Genomic DNA, 20,501 nt, shown 5'->3' with positions numbered 1-20,501 from the left:
TATAGTTTTAATGTAGAAATAGACTTACAGAACCACTGTTCCCACGGAGACCAGGAAAGTAGAAGAGCCAGCTCGGAGCACGCTCTACCAAATTTATAGGCAGACATTAGCCCGAGGCAAACACGCCCCCTAAGTGAGTGGTTCTCAACCCCTGGGGTCGAGTGACCCTTTGATAGGGGGTCACATGTCAGATATCCTGCATATCAGATATTTATATTATGATTCACAACAGTAGCAAAATTAAGTTATGAAGTAGCAACGAAAATAATTTTATGGTTGGGGTCACCACCTGAGGAGCTGCACTAAAGGTCAGAGCATCAAAGGGTGAGTGCCGTTCATTTCCTCTTGGATTACACCTTTAGTGCTGTAGCTAAAAAGCCATCCCTAAAGGCTGGACAGTGGTGGCGCACGCCTTTAATCCCAGACTCAGGAAGCAGAGGCACGTGGATCTCTGTTTGAGGCTAGCGTTGTCTACAGAGCAAGTTCCAGGACAGACTCTAAAGCAACAGAGAAACCCTGTCTCAAAAAACCAGAAGAAAAAGAAATCTAATCACCAAATCCAAAATCATTTGTATTAGTCCTCATATTGTCTTTGAGAAACTTTGTTTTGTAATTTTCATTTGGTTCTGTAATCATTTTGAGCCAGTTTTTGTGAAAAGTGTACTGAGGTCTGTGTCATTTATGATTTCTTTTAACTTGTTCTCAAGTTTTTTTTTAAAGATGTCATTTATTTTTGGTTTACATGCATCAGTGTTTTGCCTGTGTGTGTGTCTATATGAAGTTGTCAGATCCACTGGAGTTACAGAGAGTTGTGAACTGCCATGTGGGTGCTGGGAATTGAACCCAGGTTCTTTGGAAAAGCAGCCAGTGCTCTCAACTGCTGAGCCATCTTCCCAGACCCCTGGGGGCAGATTCTCAGATTTTTATGGCAACCACTTTTACCCACTATGGCATCTCTCTGCCTTTGCACATTTTGATAGTGCCCTTTGATAGACAGAAGTAATTATTATTGGTGAACATCTGTTTCTTTTGGTGGTTAGTGCTATCATATCTAAGAAACCATTGGCTGATTCAAGCTTACACTTGTCTCTAGCACTTTGATTATAGTTTTAGCTCTTACACATAGGCTTGATTGATTACTTTTAAACTGATATGTGGTGTGAAGATGTGTCTTAATCTTTTTTCTGCTACTTTTAAAGAATATCACATAATGAATAATTTGGAAAGTAAATAAATTTCTTTCTCATGGTTCTCGAGCCTCTGTGAAGGCCTTCTTGCTAGAGCTTGACATGGTGGAGGCTATCACGTGGTAAAGAACACAAGAACTTTTGCTTTGATAACTAACCCACTCTCACAATAATGACATGAACAACTCATGAAGGTTAGGTCCTGTGGCCTAATCCCATTTTAAAGGCATACCTCTTAGTGCTTTGCAGGTAAATTTCAGCTGGACTGTCTAAGAGAGAATGGAGACCAAAATAGGAGGCAAAGTTCAGTTGTACTACCTTCATGTAACGTGGAAATAGAAATGTTTACCTGTAGTGTTGGCCAGTGTGTATTGATGATTGAATAGAATTATTTGGCTCAAACATTCTCTCCGGATAGACTACTTGATCACTATGTTTTTAGGTTCTGAGTTATGTGGTTATGTGTTGTTTTTAATTGTGTGAAGAGGTGAAGCATTAGCAGACAATGTTTTTGTTTGTACAGAGATGTCTTGTACTTGCCTATAATGATACGTTTTATCTCTCAAAGGTGTTTTCTTGTAGCTCTTGTAATTTAATTGTTTATAGAAAGGATCCCCATATTTTCTTTTCCTCTGCCAAGTGCAGCATGGGACAAGTATGCAATCAAAGATGCTGGCTGGGTCAAGTAGGGGTGAGGTTTCCGTTGCTTTTCATAAAGTAGAATTGAGTAGTGCTTTGGATCTTACGAAAGGAAAAGGAAGATGCTGGAGAGTAGTACTGTTTGCTGTGTCACTGCCTTGCCTGAACAGCTCGTCCAGACTCAAGTACATTCTTACTCTGCTCTGACAGTGAAGGAATGATGGAAATTGGGGGATAAATATTTGGATTTAGTTCATATAAAAATTTGTGTCAGTTTGACACAAAAATATTTATTCCAGGGTCTACCTGTTGTTGGCATATTTGATTTTAAGCATAATTTTGTCAGTAAAATCTTTCCTTTAGCTTTTCTGCTTTCTAGGATTATGTGCTTATACAGTTCTTAAAAGTAAATTCCAGACAGCCTTAGTCTTAAACTTTCGGTTATCTCCAATAGTATATACCTTGTAGTAGAGTATAAGACTTTATTTACTAAATACCTGTGTGTGTTATGATAGAGAATACTGGTAGAAACATTTAAAATGTAAATAGAAATAGTAAAAAATGAAGGATTTACCTTTAATACACTACTGTGTGTGGTGATGGTTGTTTTTGTGCCCTGCCTCAGCTGTATCCTTTCCCTCCTTCTTTCTGTGCTGTTTCAGAAGGCCTACTGAGATTCATGGGTTTGTCTTTTCATGAGACTCATTTTTCTAAGACTCTTATTTAATGATATTTTAATGACAGTCTTTAGAAAACTTAATATTGAAAGAAAAAAGTTTTTTGTTGTTGTTGTTGTTGTTTTGTTTTGTGTGTTTTGTTTGAGACAGGGTAGCCCTGTGTAGCCCTGGCAGTCCTGGAACTTGTCTGTTGACCAGGCTGATGTTGAACTCAGATTTGCCTGTCTCTGCTGGGATTGAAGGCTGATTTGTGGTTGGTTTTTGTTTGTTTGTTTGTTTATTTGAGACAAAGTCTTACTGCTACCTTGGAGCGCAGCAGTCTTTTTTACGTCCTGGGATCCCAGGTGTGAATTACCATACCTAGCTTTGAATTAATACTGATCAGGGCCTAATCCAGTCCTGGATAGATACAGTGAGTGGGGTGCTAAGGTTCAGAAAGAGCATGAAGATGTGAATTTGTCTTTCCCCTAAAAGGACGATAAGTGTAAAACTACCAAGTAATTGAAATCCATTGAGATATGTATATAGTTCATGTGTGAAGTTTCAAAGTAAGAGGGAAGAATTATGTTGAAAGGAGGTTAGCAAAGCCTTCACAGGGAGGGGACCAGATTTTAAAGAATGTATAGTGCTTTTGCAGGTATATAAAGAGTTATTTTTAAATTAGCATGTACAGTGAGAGGGAGGTAGAAAGAGCTTTATAGTGTGGAAAAACCTTGGATGATGCAATGCAGTGTTTGGAGAAGAGGCTGAATGAGGCTGGGGAGCCCTTAAATAAAGGTCTTGTTACCTTGACAGACTTCGTCTTCAACCTCACTCCACTGATCTTTATCTTGGAGTCCCTCTCCCTTTGCTGTTATTAAATGCCAGTGCCATGAAGATGGGGAGTGCTTTTTCCTAACTTTGTAGGCTGCAGAGGACAGGGAAGTGGGAACAGAAGACTGAAAGTGTTTTAAATGTTGTTATGCATAACTCTTTCTTAATAAATGAAATCAGCTATACTGTCATCTTTTGTTTATTGTGTGCTTGTTCAGAAATCTAGTCTTTGAAGTGAACCCTATATTTATTTATGAATGGACATAAACTCATTAGATGATAGTGAATAATAAAGATTTTTAGAGTGTTCTCTTTGATTTATTCAGTTTAACTATTTAGATGTGTTTGTCTCTAAATGAGCAGTTGTTCTGAGTGTTTTAAAAGCTGAATCTACCAAATGAGACTTACAGTATGGTAGAAATTAAACTCCTTAATAATAATTACATGTTGACCGCCTTCTTTTAATATATGCCCAGGTTATTGTGTGGTGATTATTCAAATCTAAAAGCGAAATTGCTGACTGGGGTCCTTAATCTAGTAGGGAAAATGACATATATAGGAACTGTATTTATATTACCAGGCAATGTAAGATAGATAGCAATCTAATGCCATTGAGTGTCAAAGAACGGCAGGTACTGCCTTTGATCCATGGGGCAGCTGGGTCTTCAGTGGTGAGTAGAGAGGAGCAGTAGTAAGTTCATGCAGAGGGAAAGAGCGTACAGACACGCTTGGGTAGGAGACTGCAGTGGTCTGAATTAACACATGCTCTATGTGAGAGTGGACTTCTTTGTGGCTGGAAGGGTCAAAAGTGTAGAGTAATTGTAGGAGTTGAGTTATAACCACACATCTTTAGTCAGAGGTTATTGCTCGGTAGCTTTGTTGAAATTGTACCATTATTGGAACCAATGTGTATTTACTTTTGCCAGCATAGAAATGGGAAAAGACAGCTTTGCTTACTTTGAAGCTGAATTTGATCTTCTATTTTTGCTTACTAGAAGCTTAAGTTACTAGATTATGGCCTCAAGTCTTTGTTTTTTGTTTGTTTTTTCCTTTGAGACAGTGCTGTGTAGTTCTATTTGTTTTGCTGATTCTTATATTTAAGCCTGGGCAGTCCTCAAACTCACTTCAGTCTTTCTGTCTCAGTCTCCTGAGTATTGGGGTTATAGGTGGCCCACTAAGCTCGGCTATTAGAGACAGGGTTTCACTGTTTGCCAACTTCATCTCAAATTCGGGATTTCTCCTTCCTCAGCCTTCCAAGTGGTAGGGTAACAAATCACTACTCTGGGCCAGACTTGAAATAGTGTCTAGATCCAACATCTGTATGTACTTAGTATCACCACATTGTATTGTTGTACTGGATACTATCATTTGTTTCAGCTTTTTAATGTTACTTTGTTATTAATACAGTGACAAGTACTGAGGATGGGGATAATTGAAGAACAAAGGAAGGCTTAATATATAACTAAATTTGACCTAATGTAAAGATTTCCCTCCCTTCCTACTTTAAACCCTTCCTCCCTGCCTCCTCCCCTCCCTCCCTCCTCCCTCTCTCTCCATTTTGAGACCAGGTCTCAGTTTGAGTACTGGGTTTAAAGGCATGTACCATCATTCCTGGCAAGGTAAACATTTCTTAAAAGCTTAAGGAAACTTGAGTATTACACAAATTGGGTAAAGTTAGTTTAGTTAAGATATAGTACAGTGTACACACTATGGGAGAACAGCTAACATTTGACGTGGTTTTTCCCTGTTTTTTAGCATTGATATGTATCAGCATACTTATAAAACCCTATTAAAATGTACTTAGTAGGCTTGTTCTAGTTTATGAAGGTGGTGCACAACCTTAATCCCAGCACCCAGGAGACGGAGACAATTGCTAAGAGTTTGTGGTCAGACTATTCTAGAGTTCCAGGCCAGTGAGGGCTATATAGTGAGACTCTGCTCCAACCCCTCCTTCCTTAGAAAGAAGGAAGAAAGGAAGGACGGACGGACAGACGAACATTGACATTTTATCCATTTAATTTATTTATCTTACAGTGCTGGGGATTGAACCCAGAGCCTTAGGGCATACTAAGCAAGCATTCCTACTACCATGACAAGTCCCTAGCCTTAACTTTTTTTCTTTTTGGTCAGAATATATTTAACTTTTAGATGGTAATAAAGAACCTTGACTGTAAGTCTGGAGAAATCCTTTAGCTCACAGAACACTTAAGACTGGCAAATAGGAGACTTGTTTGAGAAATAAATGTCTATAAATATGTAAGCTTCTATTTGCAAATAACAACTTCAAGAGGGGAACTCACAGTGAGGAGTGTGGGGTACCAGCCTTCTCTTTGTGTGACCTTAGGAAAATCCATTGCTCAGCTTGCTTATTTTCTAAATTGCCTGCTTCCTCTGCTAGTCTGTGATGTGATATTTGTGCTTCTGTAGCTCTTTTGTTCTTGGCTTTGGAAACCACCATCATAGGCTTTGGAAACTACTGTCAGAGACAATTTGTCTATGAGCTCTTGCTTTATTTTCCATCAGTGTTCTGTCCCATCTGCTAGTATATTATTACTTAAAAAACAGAGCTTGTATATCTTGCTACTATTGGCAGGGAGAGGATAGTATTCTTTTATGTGATTTTGTTTTAGGAAAAAAATGGCTAACAAAATGTGAAATTTCTCATACTCTTAATTGAAAATATGCAAGTGAAAATATTTGATGATAAAAGTATTCTGTCAGCCTTTTCAAGCACATCTCATGTTTACTTTTTTATAATTTAACCTTTTTAAATTTTTTTATGACTTATTTAACTTTATTTTATGTGCATTGGTGTGAAGGTGTTAGTTCTCGTGGAACTGCATTTTCAGAGAGTTGTGAACTGCCATGTGGGTGCTGGGAATTGAACCCCGGGTCCTCTGGAAGAGTAGTCAGTGCTCTTAACTGCTGAGCCATCTCTCCAGCCCGTCATGTTTACTTTTTAAGACTCCAGTTCAGTCACCTGGCTTGTCAAAGGGTCCGTTTCATGCATTAGGTCGGATGTTTGGGGAAGGACAGGACTTTTAAATTCTAACTGCCCAGCTGTGCCCCGTAGCAATTGTAATAAAATTGCTCTCCATGCCTTTCTGCTGGTGTGTGTGTCTGTGTGTATTTATTTATTTTTGTGCTACAGCGCCTATTCCTGAAAATAGGGACTGTTTTATTTACTTCTGAATGTTTTATTTACTTTTGCTGTTTAAAAGTATTTTTAGTAAGTATTTATTGTCTTTTATGCTTGTGTTTTATTTCTGAGGGAGGTTCTCACGTGGCTAAGGCTAACACTGAATTCCTGATGTTCTTACCTCCACCTCTTGAATGATAGAATTATAGGAGTGCTCCCCCACAACTGTCTTGTTGAAGACAGAGGGTTTAGTGTGCTGAGCTAGTGAACTATTCAGTCAACAGTTTTTAAGCGATAATTTGTTCATGAATAGAATTAAGATTTCAATTAATGTTAAATTTAAGTATGATATTGATCTTAAGTTGGTTCACTTACCAGTTCAGAGAGTTCATACCAGAAATATGATTTTGGTATTAAGAAAAGGTGATAGTAGCAATGCTTGAAACTATTTTCATAGACTAAATAATCTACAATGACTAATTGTCCTGTATCTTTTGGCTTTATCATAATAGAAGACTTGAAAGTATATACCAGAAGCATCATTAACCCATCCGTCACCCTGTACTATTTTTAAGAAAGTAAAGACTTAGATTTAATTAAGTGATGAATTAGAGATTGTTGCCATAAACCTTATTTTATGCTTTATTTAATATAACTCTAGGGCTATAAGATGTGTCGTTAAGAATCCTTTGCTTGCTGGGAGGACTGCTGCTGCTGTGTTGTGTGTACTTGTGTCTCTTATGCAACAAGAAATGCATATGTTTTCTTTTTACTACCAGAATTCTACAGTAGGTCAGGGCGACATTTCCAAAAAATATATAATTGCTTGCCGAGGTTTTGACTGAAATCTGTGTACCTGTGATAACTGCTAGCAGCAGAGGAAGGAGTTTGTGTTTCTGTGCAGTGAATGTCCTACTGCCTGTTCAGACTGATGTGCTTGCTGTCTGTGGTGTTAGGGGGCAGATAGCACAGGTAGTTTTTATTCCGCTTGTTTCCTCTTCTCCTTGGTATTTGTTTGTTTGTTTTTGGTCCTCTGATGACTGAACATTAAACAACTTACTAATATAGTTTATAATCTTTAATTATGTTGAGTGTGTAGTTATACCTAGAAAATTTGCCTTTAGCATTTGTTTGTTCCTGGTTTGTTTTCAGGTTATCTTTGGAAGGGAAGAACTTTGGTAGCATTTCTTCGAGGTTAGAATAGGAAACTTGATTTCAGATTATAGTTGCTAATGTTATTTCAGGTGAACTGCCTAGGGGAATTTGGGCTTTGATTTATACGGTCGATGGCTGTGTTGGAGATTATTCTTTTTTTCTTGATCTCAAGTAGTTCTGGTTTGCTTGTTTGGGATGCGAGACATGGTCTTCTAATGTAGCACAGGGTACATTCGATTCACTATGTAACCCAAGTGACCGTCAACTCTTTGACATTGCTCCACAGGGTACATTGAACTCACTATGTAATAACCCAAGTGACTGTCAATTCTTTGACATTGCTCCCGACCCAGCTATCTAAGCCCTGGGGTTACAGGTTTATGTTCCATGCATGACTTGGCTTGTTATTGTGAAGTCATTTTTCCGTCAGCTTTCAGGATTGGAAGACACGTCCATTTTATCCTTCCTGTCCATACTTTTTCTTTGGAGCCAAGACTTGCTGTGTGATGACTAAAATGTTATGGTTTAGAAAGCAATGTTTTCTTGTTTATTTTGTTTTTCCTTTCTCAACCTTAGTTTTTTGTTTGCTTGCTTTTTAAGACATGGTCTTATTCCTAGAAAGCCTGGAACTTGCTATTCATTCTAGTTTAGGTTGTCCTGGGCTATGTGTCTATCCTCCTACCTCTGCTTCCCAAATCCTGGGGTTACAGACATGTGCCACTAAGCTCATCCTTCATAACTTTCTTTTATGGCACTATGTAATCGCCATTAGCTGATTTGGCACATATGTAAGGTATTCAATTCACTTCAGTGTTTTAGGTTTTGTACGTATTCAGTTCACTTCAGTGTTTTAGGTTTTGTACACACAGTCTCCCATTTAATTTTGTTCTCACAGTTTTGCAAAATGTTTAGGGGTGTGGGGGGGGGGGCAGAGGGAGTGGGGGAAGAGAGAGGAGAGAGACTTGTAGTGAACCAAGGTATTACTTTGGGATAGTTTGGTTGCCTGTCCCAGAATCAATGCATGACACAACTAGCTGGGTGGTCATAAAGGGTAGGTGCTGATAAAGAAATTACTTGGGAGTTGCAGCTGGCAGAGAGTTTAAAGCTGTCTAGAGCAGCTGATGATGCAGTATCTGAACCTGAGAAAAATCCATTATCTGTCCCATAAAACATCCATTCTTTTAGTATCTGCAAAGTTGAGTTTCTTCTGATATTTACGATTGTCTTAAACTTACTTATAAGTGAAGTCTTAGAGTTTCTGAGTTATTTGGAGATGGGAAATACGTAAAACTTTTAAGATGTGTCCTTTGAACTTGCTTTGAGTGACATGCCAGTTTTCTTATTTTAGTTCATTGTAATCAGGATGAAGATGATGCCTACAAACAGGGTAAATTAAAGCTGTAGTTCTTGCCTGTACTAGAAATTAGCTTTGTGAGAGTTAAACAGAATATATGGATTTTAGGATAAATAGGAAGGCTTATATCACTTATTATTGGGGGATCTGAATATGAATGTATGTTTTCCTTCATCTTTGGAGTGAGAAGATTCTAATACATAGCTGCTACTGTTTGTTACATACTGTTAGACATGTATGTAAAATGTTCCAGTGGCGACAACAGCTTCTCCTGCTTTGTCATAAGCTGTTGCAATAATCAGAAATAGATTATATGAAGAGACCATATGTGTAAGTATTGTGTTGCTTTTGCAAGCATTTCCTGCTTAAGCATTTCCTTGTTGGTGAAAAAAAAATTGGACCTTAGAGAAGGTTTTGCAAGGGAAGGGTTTGAAAATATTACATGCCAATTAGGAGAAACAGATGCTAAATTAAAGCTATATTAATTTGTAATGGTGCATTAAAGCTTGTGAAATAATCAAAATAGATCTTGGTAATTAAGCAGGGATATTGTGAAAATTAAATATTAATTTCTTATTTCTTAAATACAGGTTTTGAAACTCAGTGGTTAAGGCAACTACAGAGCACACTTGTAATCCTAGTACTTCTGAGGGTGAGGAAGATCAGGAACTCAAGGTTTAGTTTGAATTAGTTTGAAGCTAGCTTTGGTTGCATTCAACCATATTTCAAAACAAATAAGAAAAAACTAAATGACTGAGATAATTGAAGACATAATAATGATAAGAGTGAATTTATAATTTGATTCTAGAGCCTTCACTCATTTTGGTACATTGCAATTCTGTTACATAGTAAGTCATGTCCCATGGAGATGGCTTGTACTTGGAAGAGCTAGGAGAACTTTAAGGATGGTGAGATTATATCTTTGTTACTTTTGAAACAGAGATGGAGCAGCAATTAGGCCAGACTATTAAGTAAGTGAGAGTCCAAAGACTTCTAACAGGGACAGATGAACTTTAAAGCACAATGTCATAGGAAGGTCTAAAAATAGATCCCTTCTCACTTGCCAGTTCTAGTCTTCCAGAAGGTGTCTGGCAGCAGCAGTGAAAGGGTAGGCTGGTTCTCGTACTCAGTGTCTGTCTAATTTAAGGAAGGCTAACTGGACAAGTAGTATTCCCTGTCGTGGCATATTAGTTGAACATACGATTTATTTGAGGCACATTTGATAAAATTATACTGGAAGTTAGTTAAATTAGTGTATAATGACGATAGAAAGGTGTTTAAGTTTTCTTTTCTTTTTATTTTATTTTTTTATTTTTCGAGACAGGGTTTCTCTGTAGCTTTGGAGCCTGTCCTGGAACTAGCTCTTGTAGACCAGGCTGGTCTCGAACTCACAGAGATCCGCCTGCCTCTGCCTCCCGAGTGCTGGGATTAAAGGCGTGTGCCACCATGGTGGCTGGTTGTACTTCATAGGACATTATTTCCTCATGACAACAAGAAACATAATTTTTTTTCCCAGAAATTTAACAGACTTTTCAAATGTCATCCACAGACAGTGTTTAGTTTTTGAAATTGTACACGTGACATCTATTTGGTTACAGATACCTACATGGACAAGGCAGCTGCTTTTAATTTTGAAGTCTTTATTATTAGCATTGCTGCAGTTGTTACTGTGTGGTTGATACACACACGAGCCAAATAAAAGTCCAGTGAAGTACTAAGTATGATGTATTGCTAGCCAGCCAGCGAGCCTCCCTCCCTCCCTTCCACCTTTCTTCTCTCTCTCCCTTTTTTAATTTCCCTCAGTTTCCCTCTTTCTTTCTAGACAGAGTCTTATTATGTAATTCTGGCTAGCATGTGCTTGCTATGTAGATCAGAGTGGCTATACAGATATTACAGATACTTGCCTGCTGTCTCCCAGGTGCTGGAATTAAAAGTGTGTATCTCCTTCCCTGGCCTTATTTTAATATATTTTAGTATCAGAAGGATGGTTATGAAGATGCCTTGTATTTAGTGGTACTTGAAGCTGATAAATCCATAATACCAGCAAATATCCAAAATGTTACTATCTTTCTAATTTTAATAGAAAAGGTAAATTTAGTTCCACTTTAAAAAGCATACTGAGTCCTCTAATTTCTTACTCTAGTATACTGGATTGATGTTTTTGTTTTGTTTTGTCTTTTGTTTGTTTGTTTTGTTGTTGTAGTTTTTCCGAGCTGATTCTCTGTGTAGCTTTAGTGCCTTTCCTGGAACTCGCTCAGGTAGAACAGGCTGGCCTCAGGGAACTAACAGAGATCTGCTTGCATCTGCCTCCCTAGTGCTGGAATTAAAGGCACGCACCACCACCGTCTGGCTGTATTGATGTTTTCTAAACAGTGAATTGGTAAATAGCATTATTTTCAAATTGTATTAGTATGTATTACAAATAGTGTCTCATCCTCCCTTTCTCACATAATGGTTTTTGGAGGGTAATGTTTGAGGATCTCGTGTAGTCAAGGCTAACTTTGAACTTGCTTTATTTATAACCAAAGCTGGTCTCTAACTTCTGATGTTCCTGCCTTCACTTTCACAGTACTCAACTGAGCCTGTCCTCAGTTATATGCTCAGTTATTCTGTAAAGTGGATGTTTTTAGAATAAGCAGATTTCTGTTGCTTCTGAAGTTTGCAAAGCTTCTGGAAGGTAGACCACAGATTTTCATTTTCCTAGTTTCACTGGGGACATGGACTAGTGTTTGTGCTTTCTGAGTGAGGGATATCGTCAGGGGAACTAACTGATCCGGTACTCTTTCTGAATAGCAGATTCAATTGTTACATGTGGGATGTCCTGTGACTCCTTGCTTCTGTGGGCTTGGCGATTAGAAAATAACAGTGATCTGGGCACTGTAAGAGTCTTTATTGGTTCCACTCTTCCTTCCTGGAACATACAAGAGGGGAGATGGGTATCACCTCTGAAGCCGTACATTGACCAAGTACAGTGTTCACATGTGTGACATAGGAGATAGATTCCTGAGATTTATTTAACGGAGAAAAGGATGCGTCTGGATTATTAATGAAGCAGCCTTGTTTTATTGTGGGCTTTACTGAATAGTTCAGGCCAACTTGGAGACGTCAATAACTTTACCTCTGCCTCACAAGTCTTGGGCTTGTAACAGGTTTGGTTATGTTCTGATTTTTTTTAAGGTGTAAAATATTTTTGGATACAAATATAAAAATTCTAGTATTTCCAATTCCCAGAAGAGCTTATGTTGATTTTTCTGAGAAGAAACATACACACATCATTTGCTTGAGACTTTGTTAGCAGATTAGATGATTTTTCCAAGAGTGCTTTAAAAAACTAACAAGCATCAGCGACTAAGGTGTGAGATACGTTAGTAGTTGTGGGGAGAGGACAAAGTGCGCAGAATAGAAGAAGCGTGTTGGTGTTTTAGGAAGGCTAGAAGAAACCCAAAATGCGGCACTCTAGCAGAGAAAACTAGAAGTGCCCAGGGTGGGTTGTTTCGCTTCTTAGCTACTTGTGAACTTTCACTATGTAAGATGATAACGAGGGTGACATAATTTCTGTCCAAATTGGTTCAGTTGTAAGGGAGCCTACAGCATAGGGACGGGTAGAAACCAGGACACTTGGTGATTCACGTTTTAGAACATGGTTTTCTCTAAATTGCCCCAATTCCACTTACATCTTCAGGTGCTTTTACATTTTTTATAATACTCTGATTCATGTTTGCAGAGATTCTCAAACTCTGCTTCCCTTTTATTGGTCTTGTTGGTATTTAGGAGAATTCTTAAATTTAAATTTATGTTTTCTACATGCCACCCCTGTACTATTCTGGTTTAGAGCATTGGTAGAGGTTATTATAGTACTTTTTTTTTTTTCGAGACAGGATTTCTCTGGCTTTGGAGCCTGTCCTGAAACTAGCTCTTGTAGACTAGATTGTCCTCGAACTCATAGAGATCTGCCTGCCTCCCGAATGCTGGGATTAAAGGTGTACACCACCAGGGTGTATTTGGGTTATATTTGCCTCCTCTTCCCCCTAACTTCCCTCAGATTCACCTCTACCTTTCTACCCCATTTTGGTTTCCCATTCAATTTAAATAAATATTTTTAAATTCTTAAGTTAGGCGATGGGTTTTTACTCTACTAATATTTTGATCTTGCATTTTCTAATAAACTGGAAATTGGTATAGAAGGCGTTTGAAGCAGTACTTGCCAAAAATGAGGTTTCTGTGTAGTTCTTATTTGTAATTTGTGGCAGGAGTGTAGGTTTGGAATTCACTGCTTTAGAGTACATATAAAGCGGAGGCCTTATTCCTGAGACTGAACTGTGCTTGCCAGGCTCTGTTGTTTCCCTGCTCAGTCTGCCACCCAGTGGTAGGAATGCAGAGTCCACTAAAACACAGCCGCTCTGGAGGTGTACTAAGAGCACCGGCTGCTCCTCAAGAGGTCCTGGGTTCAGTTCACAGCAGCCAGTTGTCTGCAATGGAATCTGATGCCTTCTTCTGACACATGCAGATACAGCACTCATTTACATAAACTAAATAAATCTTAAAAAGAGTACTCACATAGTAAGCAGAAGCATTTTGATAATGTGAGGACAGGGACTCTAATTTGAGTTTATAATCACTAGATACTTAATGTTTTGAAAGTATATGTATTTCTATAAAGCATCTTCATAACAAACCTTTTGCTTTTGTTGTAAGATTTTTCTTCTGTATTTATAAGTAGATGAAGAGACTAATGAAATAATAATGAATAATTTTAAGGGAGTAAGTTAAGCTGATTTGAAGAAAATGGTTTTATTTCGATTTTAAAATTTAAGGCAATTATACAATGACTCTCCTTCGACTAAAATAATTGTTTTTGCACTTTTAAATTGATTTGGCTTATGCCTATCTGTGATTGGCCAGTTCTTACTATGTAATATCTCAGGGGTGACTTTGTGCACCTGTCTCCATCTGAATGCTTCTTTAAGTTTCTGTTTGGGTTCTGCTTTTCTCTATTCCAGATGAGGGAGCAGTCAATCCATTCTCAACTAAATACATCCCTTTTGGGGGAAGGGTTTCCTGTATGCTAGTGTTGACATGGAGGCTTTGTAGTAAGGTGTTTTGTATGTGTCATTGTGGTGACAGGATAGGTATGTGAGTCCTAAAAACAGACAAAACGATTGTTAAGTTGCTAGTACAGTTCTTTCAAATTACCACTGCGCCAGACCGTATACTGTTTAAACAGAGTATTGTTACTTCCTGCAATGCCTTCTATGTTATACTTCACTTCTTATTTGAGTTGCTGGAGATGGATCCAGGGCCTTGTTTGTACAAGACAAGCAAGCACTTTTACTGACACACGCAATCCTCATATATTAATTTTTCTTCAGGGAAACACAATGAAGAAGACACAGTGCTGCTTCTGCTAAGCTGGGTTTTAGAAGAGAAACGGACACATATTTCACTAATGTAATGAGATACGATGTTATATTGTGATACATACAGGGACTTGGGGAAAACATGTCCCCACCTTCAGTAACCTCTTGCTCTTGGGTTATGTCAGCTCCATACATACAGATAACAATGTACACAATACAAGACTATTATCATTACCCTTCAAAACCTCATTTTAGAAGAGCAATTATATGTCCTTGACTTTATATACGTAGCTACTTGCCATTAATGAGTGCATCAAATACATGCACAGACACACGATAAATGTAATGGAAAATTCTCGAGACTCATACCCATTCTTCTAACACTAAGACTTTTTTGTTCGGTTCTCATGTATGGCTGTAATCTCTTCAAGGTTAACTACTTGTGTAGTTGTGTAGTGTATTTCCAGAAATACTGTGCCTGTATTCAGTTTTTTACGTTCTTTTTCTAAAACAGTTGTGGTTTTTTTTTTTTTTTAGTTTGCCTTTATTATGTTCTAAACGCTGAAACTTGCATTGAGGGAGGTCTTCCTGGTTAATGCGTTCTTTTAAAAAACGAACTTTGCTTAAAATAACAAGTGGAAGCGAGGCAGTGGTGGTGCACACTTTTAATCCCAGCAGTTGGGGGGCAGAGGTAGGCTCTCTGTGAGTTTGATGCCAATCTGGTCTATAGAACGAGTTCCAGGACAGCCAGGGCTACACACAGAAATCCCGTCTCAAAAAACCAAACCAAGACAAAACAAAAAAAACAAATGAAAGCAGATAAGAGAATTTGCAGAGATTTCACAATAATTTTTGTTTGTTTAGGGAGAAAAGCTATTTCTGTATAGCAGTTATAACAATTAAAAGGATTAAGAGGCTTTATTAGTTAGCAGAATAAATATAATGTCTGTTACACAATTGTAGAATTACCTCTTAATTCTTCTTATCCTGTTCATTTTGCTACGTTGTGCTAACAGACTGGCATTTGCCTACAATTAGGACTTGGTTTTCTTTCTAAAATAGTTTGTTTAACTGTGCTTTAGTTTAACTGTGGGGTCTAGAGATTCCTTAGGGCTGCCATTGTGAAAATTAAATTGAGTTCAAAATCGTGACCTACTCGTTGAATAGTGTCCTTTAAATTCTGTGCTGTTTATTTGAGACTGGATCTCTGTGCAGCCCTGGCTGTCCTGTAACCAGCTATAGACAAGGCTGGCCTCGAACTCACAGAGGTGCTCCTGCCTCTGCCATCTCCTGTGTGCTAGGATTAACAGCATACATCACCACACTGGACTAAATTCTAAGCTTGTAAACAGTGGAAATGTTGTTTTTTTTTCTGCCTTTTCCTCGGATGCTGTTTCCTGTTAAGCTGTCCTTTCTGCCATTGGACATAAGTTTCAAAGGGTCTGTCTTAAGTAGCACAGCATTACTCTGTGTGTGTGTGTGTGTGTGTGTGTGTGTGTGTGTGTGTGTGTGTGTGGCATGAGGAGTGTTTGTTGTGATCCCTGAGATCACATAGGTACTGACATAATTCTTTTATATGTTAGCCTTGAGTCCCTGCACCAACACTTTAAAGAGAAATTCTCAACCTGTGGGTCGTGATCCCACAGGAACTTGCTCTGTAGACCAGGCTGGCTTCAAACTCAGAGTTCTACTTGCCTCTAGTCTCCCAAGTAGTGGGATTAAAGGTGTTTGCAGGTGATGTTTTGCTACTTCTATATCAATTCCCCAGAAGCTGTTTCTTATCCCAAGTTGTTATTCTTGGTGAGCGTTGTTTAATTTAACTCACATCCATAAAAAGTTCCAAAGATTGGAGGTGTAAAGTGACATTTAATTGACCACTTAATTTTCCCCTTAGCAACAGACAAAAGTCTGAAGTTTGAGCAAAGAGATTACTTTTCTGTAATAATAACATTTGCCTAATGACTATTGTATATCACTCTTAAAAAATGTTAGCCAGGCTCACATACATTTGTGAAATCTGATTTGTTAGCAGAGTTGTTTTGATACTGTCTACTGAGTGGCTATTTTCACATGGGAACTCAAGACCTTTGGATTTCAATTTTGAATTCCGCTCTCTGAGCTGCCTGACTTACTGTAGATGTGAACACTAAAGTCGTTGGGTAGTATAGGGAAGTCTACTTAGGCTGGTGGCCTCGGCTGGGAGTTTGGTTATAAGACAAATTAAACTATTTGGTAACTGTTTAAATTTTGTTGTATATTCTAAAAAATACAGGACTGTTGTTTTGTGTTTGTATTATTTTTCTTATTTTGTTGTTAGGTAGTTAAAATTTAGGATTTGCTTTAAATTGGGTAATTGCTTCTGGACACAGTGATATAGACCTGTAATCCCAGTGTTTGGGATGCTGAGGTAGGCAGATTATGAATTTAAGGTTCTCCTGGGCTACATAGTGTGTCCCTTCCTGTCTCTTAACGTACATGGACATTATTTTTTAAATATCCTTATCATTTACAGCGATTTAGTTCTAGACATAAATCTGTTATTTAGTGAGTTCCTGTAACCTACTTACCTTTTACAAAGAGCCTGATCTATATAAATAGAACTAATATTTGGTTTCTCAGATGCTAATTCTAGTTACAAGTTGGGGGAATGTATTAGTAATAAAAGCAAGAACATTGTGTTTGGTAGTTGATGGTTCCATTAACTTTCTTTTTTTAAAAATATTTATTTATTTATTTATTATGTATACAGTATACAATATTCTGTCTGTGTGTATGTCTGCAGACCAGAAGAGGGCAGCAGACCTCATTACAGATGGTTGTGAGCCACCATGTGGTTGCCGGGAATTGAACTCAGGACCTTTGGAAGAGTAGGCAATGCTCTTAACCACTGAGCCATCTCTCCAGCCCTCCATTAACTTTCCATGGGAAAAGAAAGTTGGTTATTCACTGTTGCAAATTTTCTTTATGACATTAAATTCTAGAAATTTTCATTTTAACCTACATGCTGTTTTGTTTTTATATTTTTGAGTGTGGAGTTTGAGAATTGCTAAAGACATGTTGGTGGACTTCAATTTTTATATTCTCTAGATAATTGTTACAGAGTTTTTGTTTTTAAGCAATATGTCTTTTCGGGCGGTGGTGGTACACACCTTTAATCCCAGCACTCGGGAGGCAGAGGCAGGCGAATCTCTGTGAGTTTGAGGCCAGCTTGGTCTACAAGAGCTAGTTTCAAGACAGGCACCAAAGTTACAGAGAAACCCTGTCTCGAAAAACCAAAAAGAAATAAGTCTCCTGGGTCTGTGCATGGTTGACAAATACCTTTAATTCCAATACTTGGGAACTATAGGAAGGTGAATTTCTGGGAGTTGGAGGTCAGCTTGATTTGCATAGTAAGTTCCAGATCAGCTAGGGATATGCAGTAAGATCTTCTCTAAACACACATACACACATATGCACGCACGCATGCATGTATGCACAAAACAACCAATAACAGCAAAAAACAAACAAACAAAAAAAAACCAAAGAAAATAAAAAAAAAAAAAACCAAAAACCAGTCACTGAGTCCTAGATACAGAGTGGGACAAGTAATTGAAATTCTCAGAAATGAGAGTTCTGTTAGGAAGTTTGCTTTTTTAGTTATAGGCGAGAAAGGCATTTTCCTTTCAGAATTAGGAACATTTAAGTTGCCTTTATGGTGGGGAAGAATGCCTGCTTGGAGAGAGTGACTGGCTGCATTAAGGAGTTGTGTAGAAATACAACAGCCGAGTTTATACAGTTCCTCACCCTAGTAATATTTGTACAGTTTTAGTTTTGCATTTGGTCTGTTCTGGTATATAATCTTATCTCCCCCCCCCCACACACACACAGGGTTTCTTTGTAGCCTTGGATCCTGTCCTGGAACTAGCTCTTGTAGACCAGGCTGGCCTCAAATTCACAGAGATCCGCCTGCCTCTGCCTCCTGAGTACTGGGATTAAAGGTGTGCGCCACCACCGCTCAGCAGTTACCATGAATTCTTACTTCATTTTCTTGTTTTGTTGTATGTGAATACTGCCTTAGAGCCTCTGAGTTCTCCTTCTTTCCATGTGATTGCTTCTAAGCCAAGCAGAGTTCATAAGGGTGATCGTGAAAACTTCTTAGATGTCCTTTAACTTGAAATTTGAAAATTTCACATTATGCATTTGGGCTTGTTTTTCACCTTTTTAACAAGAGCAAATAGCTGTAACCTGCCAGTGTGGTGGATGGATTCTTCCTGCCTCCTTCCTTCCCTTTCCTCCCTTATTATTACCTAACCCTTCCTCTTTTCCCTTCTCACTCCCTCTTTTTTGTTTGTTTTTTTGAGATACGGTCTGGTCTCACACTAGCTCAGGCTGGACTTGACTTCTCTATTTTGTCAGTTTTGACTTTGAGGCAAACTCCTACCATGCTCATTTGGATGCTTTCTTTCTTTCTTTTTTTTTTTTTGTTTTTTGTTTTTTGTTTTTCGAGACAGGGTTTCTCTGTGGTTTTGGAGCCTGTCCTGGAACTTGCTCTTGTAGACCAGGTTGGTCTCGAACTCACAGAGATCCGCCTGCCTCTGCCTCCCAAATGCTGGGATTAAAGGCATGTGCCACCACCGCCCGGCTATGGATGCTTTCTTAAAAGTGTACATATATATCCAGGGTATGCCTTTACTTTCCAGTACTTGCAAGACAGGCAGGAAGTTGGAGTTCAGTCTTATCTACATGGGAATGTCAGGTGAGCCTGGACCAAATAGATATGTCCTCAGAAAAGAACATATACAAATATATACCAAGATGAATGTATTTATTTGAGAAATGAGTGACCATTATATTGTGGCATTGTTTCAGACCTCTGGGGAAATAGTGGAGCTCAAGCAACTCTGTCCACCCAAAAACTAATAGTTTAGAGATAGTCATTAAACAAAGTAAGATGAGTTAAATAGTAACAAGTGTATAGTGGAGTAGGTAATGATGATATGGAGTTAAAGAGGTGCCCTAAGTATGTGTTAATATGAATTAATATTCAAAGACGTTTTTCTGATGAATGTGACATTTCAGCAAGGATCTATAGGAAGAGAAAGTGAGAAAGCTAGTATCTGGGGGAAGAGCATCCCAAGTAGAAGGAAGAACAGTGCCAAACATCCGAGGTATTTGGCATTTGTGACGCATTGCAGAGAAGGATATCGGGGTAACTGGAACAAATATGTGCAGAAGGAAAGCAGATCCTAAGGGAGCAGAGTATGATTGTCCATAGTGTGTGCACATCCGTGCTATATACTCTACTGTGCAGTATAGACATGCCCATGTAACTGACAGTTTATGCACACCCACTGTGTGTATGTGTGTACACTGTAGTTGAGCCCGAAATGTGTTCCTACTAAACTAGACTTTATTTAGCCGTAGCTATTTATCTTGGATGAATAAAGAAATGGAGGTTCCTTTTGAGGTGATTAGTAGAACAAAATGACTGGAAGTCGGTTAGGTGTAGAAGAAAGTTTGGTAGTGTAGAATTGTTATGTACCAATGTCAGTGACTTTGGAAGGCACTTTAGTTTGTGGAAGGAAATTCTTCACTAAAACAATATTTTGAATAATGAACTTGAATGAAAAGATTCAGGTATGAAGTAGCAAATGCACCACAGAGCATTGGAAAGGTGTTCTGCTGGTGAAAGATAGTAGCAAAGTGCATTCCCTTGTCCCATGCTGGAAGAAAAGACATTATTTAGGTTAGATAATGATAGTGTTGCTTTGTAGAGCATTGTGTATCATTTAGAGAATGATTAGCATTGTGGGGTAGGTGAGATACTAAATCAGCTATTACCAAAAGTAGGGAAGCCAGTCTGAACAGTGTTCTTTATTTTTGGCAGTCTTTTTGGTTTTCTGAGGAGTCTCAGTTTGTATCCCTGACTGGCCTTATTCACTGTGCCAAGTGCCAATTCTCCTGTCTTACCGCTTGGATTGCAGCATGTACTACCATGCCCAGTTCATTGTTGGCAGTTTTAGTTGTGGTGGGTGTATTGGTTGTGCTTTGCAGAATAGTTTATCTACCCCTTTGATATTCATGCTGGCAACATTGATTACATGTGGTGGTAACCTCCTTCCCAATTTCAGATTGAGGATTCAGAGTCTTCATGCTGAGATAAAGAGATAGCCTTTTTGGAGGTTTAGGAGATGGCATGAG

General features: G+C 38.4%; 1 protein-coding gene across 23 annotated transcripts in view; it reads left to right on the top strand.

The window, feature by feature from the left end:
- The window catches only part of Picalm (phosphatidylinositol binding clathrin assembly protein), an 80,863-nt gene that overhangs the window by 6,120 nt on the left and 54,242 nt on the right, over positions 1 to 20,501 (top strand). The gene's annotated exons all lie outside the window — the stretch shown is intronic.

The sequence above is a fragment of the Microtus pennsylvanicus genome, chromosome 18, assembly GCF_037038515.1.
Source record: "Microtus pennsylvanicus isolate mMicPen1 chromosome 18, mMicPen1.hap1, whole genome shotgun sequence".
In the NCBI taxonomy this organism is placed as follows: domain Eukaryota; kingdom Metazoa; phylum Chordata; class Mammalia; order Rodentia; family Cricetidae; genus Microtus; species Microtus pennsylvanicus.
This window is presented reverse-complemented; position numbering and strand designations above follow the sequence as displayed.